Source organism: Cebus imitator, unplaced genomic scaffold (genome assembly GCF_001604975.1).
Source record: "Cebus imitator isolate Cc_AM_T3 unplaced genomic scaffold, Cebus_imitator-1.0 Scaffold111, whole genome shotgun sequence".
Classification (NCBI taxonomy): Eukaryota; Metazoa; Chordata; class Mammalia; order Primates; family Cebidae; genus Cebus; species Cebus imitator.
The window spans coordinates 4,492,899-4,505,779 of NW_016107426.1; positions in this window are offsets into that span (position 1 = coordinate 4,492,899).

Below are 12,881 nucleotides of genomic sequence, written 5' to 3' on the forward strand. Positions count from 1 at the left end.
GGCCTCCCAAAGTGCTGGGATTACAGGCTTGAGCCACCGCGCCCGGCCGATCTCTTTCTTTTCTCCTTCTCCTTCTCCTTCTCCTTCCTCTTCTTCCTTCTTCTCCTTCTCCTTCTCCTTCCTCTTCTTCCTCCTTCTCCTTCTCCTTCTCCCCCTGCTTCTTCTTCTTCTTCTTCTCCTCCTTCTTCCTCTTTCTTCTTTTTCTTCTTCCTCCTTCTCCTCCTCCTTCTTCCTCTTCTTCTTCTTTTTTGAGACAGAGATTCACTCTTGTTGCCCAGGCTGGAGTGCAATGGCGCAACCTCAGCTCACTGCAACCTCCGCCTCCCAGGTTCAAGCGATTTTCCTGCCGCAGCCTCCTGAGTAGCTGGGATTATGGGCATGTGTCACCATGCCCAGTTAATTTTTGTATTTTTAGTAGAGATGGGGTTTTACCATGTCGGCCAGGCTGGTCTCGAACTCCTGACCTCAGGTGATCCACCCGCCTCAGCCTCCCAAAGTGCTGGGATTACAGGTATGAGCCACTGCGCCCAGCCTACGTGGTCTCTTTCTTAAGGTTGAGCTCTCTAGGGATCTATTTACAAAGCCCTTTTGTCAATTTTGGTCATGGGTCATGGGTCAAGAAAACATTTGAAAATAGATATTGCTTCAAGGAAAATGGCATAGGTATTCAATATTGGATTACATGAAATATTTTGAATTCTTAAGCATTTGGTCATTTTCTCCAAAAAGGGGTTTTTCCAAAAGTGATTTTTCCTTTCTGATCATTAATTACAAGGCAAAAGATTGAGATTTTTTTTTTTAAGGTAGGCAAAATGTCTCCATATGCTTTCCAAATAGGGATGGGATCAGCAAAAGCAAACATCTTGTCACATGATGGCCGTCCCTTCCCAAGCAACCAGTGCTTTAATTCTAACCTCATGTGCATTTCATGAGAAATGTAAAGCAGATGGTTGCGTTCCGCTGATACATAAATCACAGAAATTTCTCATAAATTTTGTTTTTATTGTTAAAAAGCTTCAAACTTCTAGGCAGTGTTTTGCTTAAACCAAAGATGGGCCTAAGCAAACAGCTAATGGAATGGCATTCAGGTTTGAAAAGCTTAAATTTAGTCAAATGACCATTTTTGACCTTATGATGACTCAAATTCAGACTACGTTAATTTTTAATCCTTTAGTAACTTCCTCACTATCTGCTATAGATACTACTTCATAGAAATTCAAGCTATCCAAAGACTTGAACACTGTGTGTGTGTTTTAAAATGTCTACAGGCAAAATCAACAAGCATCATTCCTATTCTGGAGCAGCAGAGACCTCCATATCCCACCAAGTTACTTGTGACTAATTCTGACTTACTAATTCCACCAAGATCATAAAGCAGTGCCTTACAGTAGGAGTTGGCAAACTTTTTCTATAAACGGCCAGATAGTAAGCATTATGAATTTTGTGACTCATGCAGTATACTAGTTTGCTAAGGCAGCTGTAGCAAAGTACCACAAACTGGGTGGTTTAAACAGTAAAAATGGGTCGTCTTACAGTTCTGGAGACCAGACATCTGAGAACAAGGTATTGGCGGGGTTGGTTCTTTCTGAGGGCTGCAGGAATCTGTTCCATGCCTCTCTTGTAGCTTTTGGTGGTTTGCTGGCAATCCTTGACATTCCTCAGCTGCGTCACTCCAATCTCTGTCTTCCTCTTCATGTGACATTATCCCCGGGTGGATATCTGTGTCCCAGTTCACCCTTTTTAGAAGGATACCAGTCATGTTGAATTAGGGGCCCACCCTACTCCATATGTCCTCATTCTAACTTAACTAATTACATCTGCAAAGACCATGTTTCCAAATAAAGTCACATTCAAAGGTGCTGGGGGTTAGGACTTCAACATATGAATTAGGGTGGGGTTTGGGAAGGACACAGTCCAATCCATAACAGTATCTGTCAATAGCACATGGTATTTGTCTCAGCTAATCAACTCTGCCCTTGAAGTGCAGAAGCATCCATGGAAAAATACTTACACAAATGGCATGGCTGTGCCACAATAAAGCTATATACTTATGTGTTTTTTAATAGATGGCAAGCCTGTAGGCAGTAGTTTGTGAACACTTGCTTCAGAGTAGCTCTGATTCTTTCTGAATATGAAAAAGAAAAAAACACACATGAGGAGATTTGGCACTTGGCATAGAAGAGGAGAAAAAACTTTGCAAGTTTTCAAAACGCCTATTTTACATTTGGAATTTCAGTCGTCATGTTTTATGTTTAGCTTTAATGTATTATCTCTACATTCAAATACACTCTGGATTTGTGTACAGTACACAATTTCAATTAAGCCAAATGATATAAATTTTATAATGGTGACTCTAGTAAACGTGAGACACTTTGTCTTCGGACTATTAGTTCTGCAATGACAGCAGAGTCTTTTCCATTGAACATTATACCTGTATGCTTTGATTTTTTTTGTATGAATATGTCTGAAACATGAACAATTGCTTATGATTTGTAATTTCTTTAGAAATGTATCTATATTTATCCTCAGTGAATACATGTGTATATTCTTTTCCCTTTAATATTTAATGTTTCTAGAGTATCTACAGGTAGCATGTTAGGCAATATACAATGAGTCCTGCACAAGACACATTTTTCCAAAGACACATACCTTCCTGGAAGATATATACACAAAGAAAATAGGTAACATGCAACATCTATTCAAGCATCATCCAAAGATTTACATACTCAACTGCCATGCAGAGGACAATTGCTTTGTTCTGCTTGAGTCCAAATAAGTGCATATATGAAAACCTCACATCTTCATTTATACGGCATAGTCACTGGGATCTTCATGGGACCAATTTAGAGAGTTCTGTGCAGTGTCATAAGTGTAAGAGCACTTTAAAAGGCTGTCACAGAAAACTTGAAGGTTGACTATGCAGTAAGGAAAAGATTTAATCAGACACATACTGTATGTTTCGCAGTAGCAACAAAGGTCATGCTACTATTTATATTAAAACTTAGATCCAGCTTATTTTATATTAAAATACTAGGCCTGGCAGGGCATGGTAGCTCATGCCTGTAATCCCAGCACTTTGGAAAGCCGACATGGGCAGATTACCTGAGGTCGGGAGTTCGAGATCAGCTTGACCAACATGCAGAAACCCCCATCTCTACTAAAAACACAAAATTAGCCAGGCATGGTGGCACATGCCTGTAATCCCAGCTACTTGGGAGGCTGAGGCAGAAGAATCGCTTGAACCCAGGAAGCGGAGGTTGTGGTGAACTGAGATTGCGCCATTGCACTCCAGCCTGGGCAATAAGAGTGACACCCTGGAACTCTTCCTCCACACGCATATAAAGGCAGCTAGAGTCAGAGGTCAGCATCTGCTTGAACTTTTAAGGTAACATATGTGCCAGTAGTGACAGGTCTTACTGAGGATGAAACTCACAGACATCAGTATTGGATACTGGGGGCTCATCCGACTTCAGCAAATATGCCCCCCTCAAAATCACTTACCTGGAGTGTGCCAAGATTGGCCTTGTATTTAGAAGATGAAAGAAAATGCCTGCTAGATTATACAAATTACAAAATAGGTCAAATTGGGAGATTAAATATACTTTCAATCAGGTTTTTACCTTAAAGGCTTTCAGTTCAGAGATTTTTAGAGCAAGTAGCAACTATGCTAACATATATGAAATGCTGTGCAACTGAAAATGTCAAATGTATATGGCTTTAATAATCTTAACCATTTTAGGTCCAAAGAATACTTCTAAAATCATAATTAATAGAGTATTCTCTTTGGAATTATAGAAACACTATCACATTTCCTGACTAAAGACCCATGACTTTCAATAACACAAGCCAACATCTGCCTTTACACATACAGTTGATTCCATAACCACATGTGGGCTGACTTCATATTGCCCAAAATTAGATTTTTTAAATTGCATTTTAGGTTTTGGGGTACACATGAAGAACATGCAAGATTGTTGCATGGGTACACACATGGCAGCGTGATTTGCTGCCTTCCTCCCCATCACCTATATCTGGCATTTCTCCCCATCAAAATGAGATTTGAACATTGGTGATGAAACTAGAATTTTTCTTACAAATAAAACAATAAAGCATACCTATATTATTTTTAACCTAGAAACTCTGTGAGTCTCTCGGATTTTCTGGTCTGTAGTTTAGAAGCCATTGTCCTATCCTAAGAATCTTCTACACATTTGTTTGGAGATGGGGCAATTTCTCTCATTTCTTTGTACATTTACTTAAATAAAGGGAAGGGGCTTCCATCCTCCCATAGAACTAAAAATGAAAATGAAACTAAATGGCTTTTTTTCTTCTCAACACTTTGCAAACTTTGACTAGGAAATGAAGCACTGCAGTGTGTCAATGAAGAATAATGATAGTATTAATAATGATGGTGATGATGGTGATGATGGTGATGATGAATTAGACAGTGTAATTCTCTGCTTATTCTAAGTCTGAAAACTGAAGCAAAATGATGAAGTGCCTTTCCCAAGATCAGCGGCTCCACAATGAGAACTTGGGTTTGTCCTCCCTCACACATCTTCTTCAGGGAGAACAAATATCACTAATGTTCATCCGCACCAGGAGAAAACCATACTGGCCCATTCAATGGCCAATTAGAATAAATTGTATATTAAGAAAAATATGATAGGTGATACAAAAATCAAAAGCTCTCTAAAGAAAAGGAACAAAAAACCTGAATAAATAAGCTTAACGGTCCATTGTTTGTGGAAAAATGATGAAATTATCATCAAAATGTCCTATGAATTGAGAATGAAGATACATTTTTTATGTAGAAAGATTTTTACAAAAAAAAAATTCTACCCAGAAAAGTAAGACTCTCCTAGGACCAGTGTTAGTTTTTGTTAAAGGGGTATCAGTCTCTTTCTGATAATAGAAAAATATATACTGTATACAAATCTTAGTAAACTAGTCCATTATGATTCTTCATTCTAAATCATATTTAAGAGAATGTTTGCGACCGTGCTAAGGATTTGTACGTTAAAACTGTCTATACAGGAGAGTGTTCTAATTATCACAGAATTGCCCCACAGAATCAGAATCATTCAGGTGAAAACATTCTTTTTATTTAAGAGCAATTTAGAGACACAGGTTAACAATAAATACTACACCACATCTTTTTGCCTTCAAAAAACAAACAAACTCGTCTAAATATCAATCGGTAGATGCTAAACCTGTGTTTAAGCAACATGTCAATCTACTTCCCCTGACAAAACTCTGGGTGAGGTATTGTTTCCACATTCAGGGACATTAGCCCAGTAATGCAGAAAAAGAAAAAAAAAATCTTCATTTGGATGTTGCATCTTTGAGACATTCCTTTCTTTTATTGATTTGTCTTCTCCTGTCCCTTTGCCCCTTCTTTTGTTTCCTTATCATAGCTTCAGGTTATTACGTGCAAAGTATTGATGGGAATGGATGGTTTTGGTCGATGGGGAGCTAATGCATCCCTAATCCCACTATTGTTGTAGAGTTACGCTTTCCTCTGGTCTCTGATGGGGGGAAAGGTGCAAAGCTGTTGATCCCAGTTTTATTTGTCACAAACCCATCCATCAATCAAGTGCAAGCATGTCTGAATGCTGAATGGCATGGGGGTCTCAGCTGAAAAAATTCGATAACTGTATTGTCGGGTCTCTCACTCTTTTTTTGATAAGAAATACATTTGACTGAAATAGATAAGCATGCAACTACTAAACACTTGAAGAGAGAGAATGACATATTGGCACCAAAGGTTATAGATCTTTGGTATTAATGATACTTCTGAGTAAATAAAACAGCAGAGGCAGCTACAGCTAGAGACATACAACATCCCTAAGGCTTGGTGATGTTTAAGTATCATCGCTCCACTGTTATTTGGATTTTCAAATATTTATCTGACCATATTTTACAGTCGTCGGCTCTCGTTAAAATGCAAGTCAATCTGCAGTTGGTGAAGATGATGTGTGGTTCAGGGAATCAAATATCACTTGTTTATGCCGATCTGGACATTACAGACAGATCCTTTGTTGTTATGTACAGTAGGTAATCCCATGGCTTATTTTTTGTGTATGTATGAACTCATGCATTCACGACTGTCTCATCTGGCCAGTGAAAGCATTTGGGGGAGGGAGGAATAAGCTTAATTATTTTAAACTGGAAATACATACGCATGTAATTTCCATAGTAAATTAACTTACAATTACAGTATCCAAAATGGTTTCTGGTGTCCCTTTTATTCTAGTTACTAAGTTAGGTACTTTAACACATTATGAAAGCTTGGCATTTCAGTTATGTACATTTTTCTGTTCATAGTTATTTCAAGATAATTGCATTTGGAAGTAGTAAAAACATTAAAAACAACACTAGTATAATATAACTTTAGGGGCAAAATTAATCACCAATTAGAACATTTTTAAAAACTATTTTATTCTCTTGTCATAACATGTTAGAGAAGACAAATGTTTTTTAAATGACCTAAATAAAACCCCATCAAGAAAAGCAACAGAAAGACAGTTCGGAATTAGAGAGCATGAAGATGAATGTTTTGTAACCTTAACTATCCCATGTTATGAAAGTAAGCCATTTTTTCTCTGTTCAGTGACTGGGGGCTAGAAAACTGGAAAAAAAAAAAAATCAATGTGGGAATGCTTTAGATTTGTTGGGTAAATTACATGTGCTTGGCTGCTCCATTGTATCTGCCCTATATTCTATACAAGATAACTTTAGATGGACCTGTCACATAATGCATATACTTCACATTGATTTTTATACATTTAACAGAATTTCAACTTAACTTCATAATAAAATAAGAAGAGAAATGATATCTCTCTCACATTCCTAACACCTGAATTATTTTTGAAATTAAGTAGTAGTTCCCAGCTTTGAAATCATGGTGGGAGGCAAAAAAAAAAAAACAAGCCATATAAAAAAAAAAAAAAAAAAAAAAAAAAAATCAAATTTAGTTTCTAATTATCCTCACCTTCGTTTTTCTGTTTTTGTTTCATTTATTTACATTTCATCTTAACTTCCCCACCTCTTTAAAAACATGTTAATTCTTAAAGACTTTCTAGGAGGGCCCATGAACCAACAAATGAGAGACAGCTGAACCTTTGGGAGTTGAGGGAGTTCCAAACACTGACCTTTCTGTTGACTATTTTTTTTTTTTTTTTTTTTTTTTGAGATGGAGTCTCACTCGGTCACCCAGCATGGAGTTCATTGGTGCAATCTAGGCTCACTGTAACCTCTGCTTCCCGGGTTCAAGTGATTCTTCTGCCTCAGCCTCACAAGGAGCTGTGATTACAAGTATGCACCACTACGTCTGGCTAATTTTTGTATTTTTAGTAGAGACAGGGTTTCACCATATTGGTCAGGCCGATCTTGAACTCCAGACCTCAAGTGGTCCGCCCACCTTGGCCTCCCAAAGTGCTGGGATTACAGGCATGAGCCACCATGCCCGGCCTCAGTTGACTATTCTTTCGGGTTTCTAGCTTGCTGTGGTTTTTACCATTACTGTGAAGTCTGATTCTGTTTAAGTGAAGTCTCTGATGCCACCTTTGTTGCTCTTCTATAATGTATGATATGTGACACTGTAATATTGAGAGACAGATTCCTATTTCATGGGAATATTTTAATTATGGCCAATCCACATTAATAACTCTATTCTAAACCTTCTCTAATTAAAGAAAAATCATTTGATAAGACTCATTATGATAAACAGATTAACTTTTCCAAGTAAATGAATAGATGTGACACAAACAAAAACTCTAATCCCATATTCAAACTTTATAGGCTAATTGTAATGTTTATTTGGAAGAATAAATGCGTGATCAAGGCCCAAAAAGTGTTCATAAGGAAGAAAAATGAGAAAGCACTTGTACCCGCTGGCAGAGTATATTGTAAAACTTCAGTAACTAAACAATTTCTGTTCTAGGAATTTGTGTCCCCGGCTCTGACAATGTTCACTCTCAAAGCATCATGTTCTATACCCTAAAGCACTCTCCAGCCTCAAGGTGAGGAAAAGAGGCCAAGCAATAACAGCAATGACAAGAGACCTTTCTTCCCTACTGCTATGCCTCGGATTTCCCCCTGGACAGAGAACCAAGGGGAAATGACAGCCACCATAGGATCACATAAAGAACTGGGAAATTTTTTTTTCTTTCTTTCTTTTCTTTTCTTTCCTTCTTTCTTTCTCTCTCTCTTTCTTTCTTTCCTTTTCTTCTCTTTCTTTCTTTCTCGCTCTCTTTCTTTCTTTTTCTTTCTTTTTATTTTGACAGTGTCTCACTGTCACTCGGGCTAAAGTGTGGTGGTGCAGTCACCGCTCACTGTAGCCCCAACCTCCTGGGCTCAAGCACTCCTCCCACCTCGGCCTCCCAAGTAGCTGGGACTACAGGCATGTGCCACTATGCCCAACTAAATTTTTGTTTTTTGTAGAGACAGAGTCTTACTATGTTGCCCAGACAGGTCTCGAATTCCTGGGCTCAAAGAATCCTCCTGCCTCAACCTCCCAAAGTACTGTGATCACAGGCATGAACCACCGTGTCTGGCCAAGAAACCTTGATACCCATCTATTGTCCCATCTCCCAGAACTGATAGAATCCATTTCAGAAGGGCATATAGAGAACTTTTAAAAATATTCTCTCCAATTTTTGTCTCTATTGCATTAGTCATAGTTCTGGTAGCTGTGCCTTAAAATAGTTAACAGTGTTTCCCCAAAGAGTTAAAACTCTAACACCTTTGTAATTCTTTGAAAACTCTGACACCTTTGCAGAAAAGAGAGGAAGACGACTGCACAAAAAGCTCACTCAAGCATTTTTGGAGCTGATTATAGAAAAAGAGTTGTCTTACATGTTTATGTATAAAGAAGTGGGAATCATTACATGGCTTTTAGGCCTGACCCTGGTTCATAAATATTCCAAATTCTCCCAAAACAGTGAAACAGACAAATCAGTAGAATAGAATAGAGTCTGGAAAAGGACTCTGGAATTTGGTATTGATAAAAATGAGATCTTAAATAAGCAAGGTTGCTTTTATATACTACTGGTATGAATGTAAAATTGGCAAACCAAGTTAGAAGCCCATTTTGCAGTGCCTATTGAAATAAAAGACATGCATTGACCCAATAATTTCACTTCTCTCTATCTCCCTAAGAAACATTGGCACATGTTCATAGTAAGACAGTATGGCAATGGAATAGCCTGGAATAGTAAAAAATAGGAAACTCCAAATGACTATCAACAGGGACTGGCTAAATAAACTATACCAGGACCATACTGTGAATATGACGCATAAGTAGAAAAAGATAAGGTAGAGCTGCCAGGCGCCGTGGCTCACGCCTATAATCCAAGCACTTTGGGAGGCTGAAGTGGACGATCACCTGAGGTCAGGAGTTTGAGACCGGCCTAGCCAATATGATGAAACCTCATCTCTACTAAATCTATAAAAATTAGCCAGTTATGATGGTGCGTGCCTGTAGTCCCAGCTACTCGGAGGCTGGGGCAGGAGAATTGCGTGAACCTGGGAGGCAGAGGTTGCAGTGAGCAGAGATCGCACCCCTGCACTCCAGCCTGGGGACAGAGCGAGACTACGTCTCAAAAAAAGGAAAAAAAAGAGAGAGACATAGTGTTCTCTGCACTGGCACAAAAATATTTATAATATATATAATATATATATTATAAACCATATTACTGAGTGGGAAAAAAAAAGAAAGCGAACTTCAGAATATTACCACACAAAATATCATACACTGAGGTAAATATACCTCATTTATACATGTATAACAACTATCAACACCATTTAGAAAAAATAAACCCTCACTAATCTTTGTCTACTTCAAACCATACACAAAAATACATTTTTATGAATTAATAACTTAATGACATTTTGAAAGCTATAAAATTACTAAAAAGAAATATACAAAAATATATATTTAAACTTAGCATGACACCAAGGCCAGAAAAAAATAAAGAAAATTTCTGGCAGTGTTAATTTTATGACAAAATAACAATAATGACAAACTTCTGTATATCCCATAATGCCACAATGAAAGTTAAAAGAAAAATTGTGGAGGGAGTTTAAGTGGCTACAGTATCTCTTCAAAAAAATCTATCACTGTGTGTATTTAAAATGCACATACCTTGTACCCTAGCAATTTCACTTACAGGAGTTTATGCCAAAAAAATTGTACATACTGCCAATCGTGTGTAAAAGGATGCTTAGCACGGTATTTTGTGTTTATAGTTGCACGAGAAAGGGGAATGATTAAATGTCCACCAAGAAGAAAATGGCTAAATGGATTATGGTACTTCCATATGCTAGAACACTATACAGCCATTAAGATAGATAATAGTGCAGTCAACCCTTTGCATCCAGTTCCATATCTGTGAGTTCATCCAACTGCAAATCAAAAATATTAAGGAAATACAACTAAAAATGACAATACTCCCATTAAAAATATAAATCTTGGCCAGACATGGTGGCTCATGCCTATAATCCCAGCATTTTGGGAGGCCGAGGTGGGTGGATCACCTGAGGTCAGGAGTTTGAGACCAGCCTAGCCAACATGGTGAAACCTTGTCTCTGCTAAAAATATAAAAACTAGCCAGGCGTGGTGGTGGGCGTCTGGAATCCCAGCAACTCGGGAGGCTGAGGCAGGAGAATCACTTGAACCTGGGAAGCAGAGGCTGCAGTGAGCTGAGATTGGGCCACTGCACTCCAGCCTGGGCAACAGAGCAAGTCTCTGGCTATATACAGATAGATTTAAGATTTATGTGTGTGTGTGTGTGTGTGTGTGTGTGTGTGTGTGTGTGTGTGTGTGTACACACACAGAGACATATATATAAATCTTAAAATATAGTATAACAATGATTTTACATAGCACTTATATTAGGTACTATAAGTAATCTGAAGATGATTCGATGTGTGTGAGAGGGTGTGCATAGGTTATATGCAAACACTTCCCATTTTATGGAACTGCTTAACATCTGGAGAATGGGGGCTTTCCTGGACCCAATCTCCAGCAGATTCCAAGGGACAAGTGCATTAACTTTTATTAAGTTCCATTAGCAAAGGTCCATTTCTGAGCTAAATACATTACCTTGTTCAGCCCTTTCAACAATGCTTTGAGGTCAGAATTCTCATTTTAAAGATGATAGGGCTGAGACCCAGAGAGGTTAAGTGACCCCAAAACATACAACTGTCTCAATCAAAAACTGAAATTCTTGGAAGATTTGTATGTACTTTCATAGAAAGATGTTAGTGAAACACTGATATGAAGAAAAAGAAGTTAAAGAATAATATGTATACTGTAATGACATTTATGTAAAGCAATGTAAAAGTGCAATGGGAAGAAGTAAACAGGTCAGTGTGGTCGTTCGTAGGTGGGTGAGGGAGTTATCGGGATTTCCTGCCTTCTTTTTACTTAACAGTGTTTTCTAAATTTTTTTTCAGCAAGGTACACATGTTGCATTTTTAAAAATAGTTAAAGTAGATAATTCTAGGATAAAAGCAGTAATGCTGAAATGTAGAGCAATGAATATTATTATTGTTGTGGCAAAGGTAGGTATTTAAATTCAGTGCTTTGAGACTTCGGATGATTTTGCATATTTCTCTCTGTAGAAGTTAGAATATGAAATGGCAGCTGGCCATTTTTTTTTTTTTTTTTTTTTTTTTTGGTGTATATGTTTTTATAGGTCGGGTGGGGTGTTTTTTTTTTTTTTTTTTTTTTTTTTTTTGAGAAGGAGTCTCGCCCTGTCACCCAGGCTGGAGTGCAGTGGCGTGATGTCGGCTCACTCTGCAACCTCTTCCTCCCCGGTTGAAGTGATTCTTCTGCCTCAGCCTCCCGAGTAGCTGGGATTGCAGGCATGCACCATCACACCTGGCTGATTTGTTGTATCTTTAGTAGGGACGGGGTTTCACCATGCTGACCACGCTGGTCTCCATCTCCTGACCTTGTGATCCGCCTGCCTCAGCCTCCCAAAGTGCTAGGATTACAGGCATGAGCCACCGCGCCCGACCTCAGCTGGCCTTTTTTAACGATAAAAAATTAGTATCTCAATTAAGATGTAAAACTTATTTCTTCCTATGTTCTAATTATCTAGAAGTTCAGGTACTATTTTTAAGTACTTTGGTGTGTTTGTTTATTTGTTTGGAGATAGAGTCTCACTGTCACCCAGGCTGGATTGCAGTGGCACTAACATAGCAGCGTCCGCCTCCCTGGCTCAGGCGACCCTCCTGCCTCCACCTCCCGAGCAGCTGGAACTGCAAACATACACAACCATGCCCAGCACTTTTTTTAGAGATGGGGTTTCACCATGTTGCCCAGGCTGATCAACTCCCGGACTCCAGTGATCTGCCCACCTTGGCCTCACAAAGTGCTGGGACTACAGGTGTGAGCCACCACACTCAGTCTGTTTTTAAGTACTTTGAAATAACAATTTATGAGCAAGCTACCATGAATTATGGGTTTCTTAACAAAAAGGATGAACAAAGCGAGTTACCCTAAACCTACTGTCTCTATTTTTCCAAAACCATCCTTTGAGATCAGACGTACTTTTCTTCCAGGCAATGTGCTGAGTGGGGGGATTAGCCCAGTGGGCTGAGCCTGTCAGATCAGTACAATGGAATTTGCACTTGTCACTTGCAGGGGTGTGGTTTCTGAGGCAAAATAACTATCTAGCACCAACCTGTAACTATAATCCTATCAGACACTCTTGCCTTTTCTTTTCTTTTTCTTATTCTCTCCTTCCTTCCCCGTCCCTCCTTCCTTCCTTCCTTCCTTTCTTCCTTCCTTCCTTCCTTCCTTCCCCCTCCCTCCCTCCCTCCTTCCTTCCTTCCTTCCCCCTCCCTCCCTCCCTCCTTCCTTCCTTCCT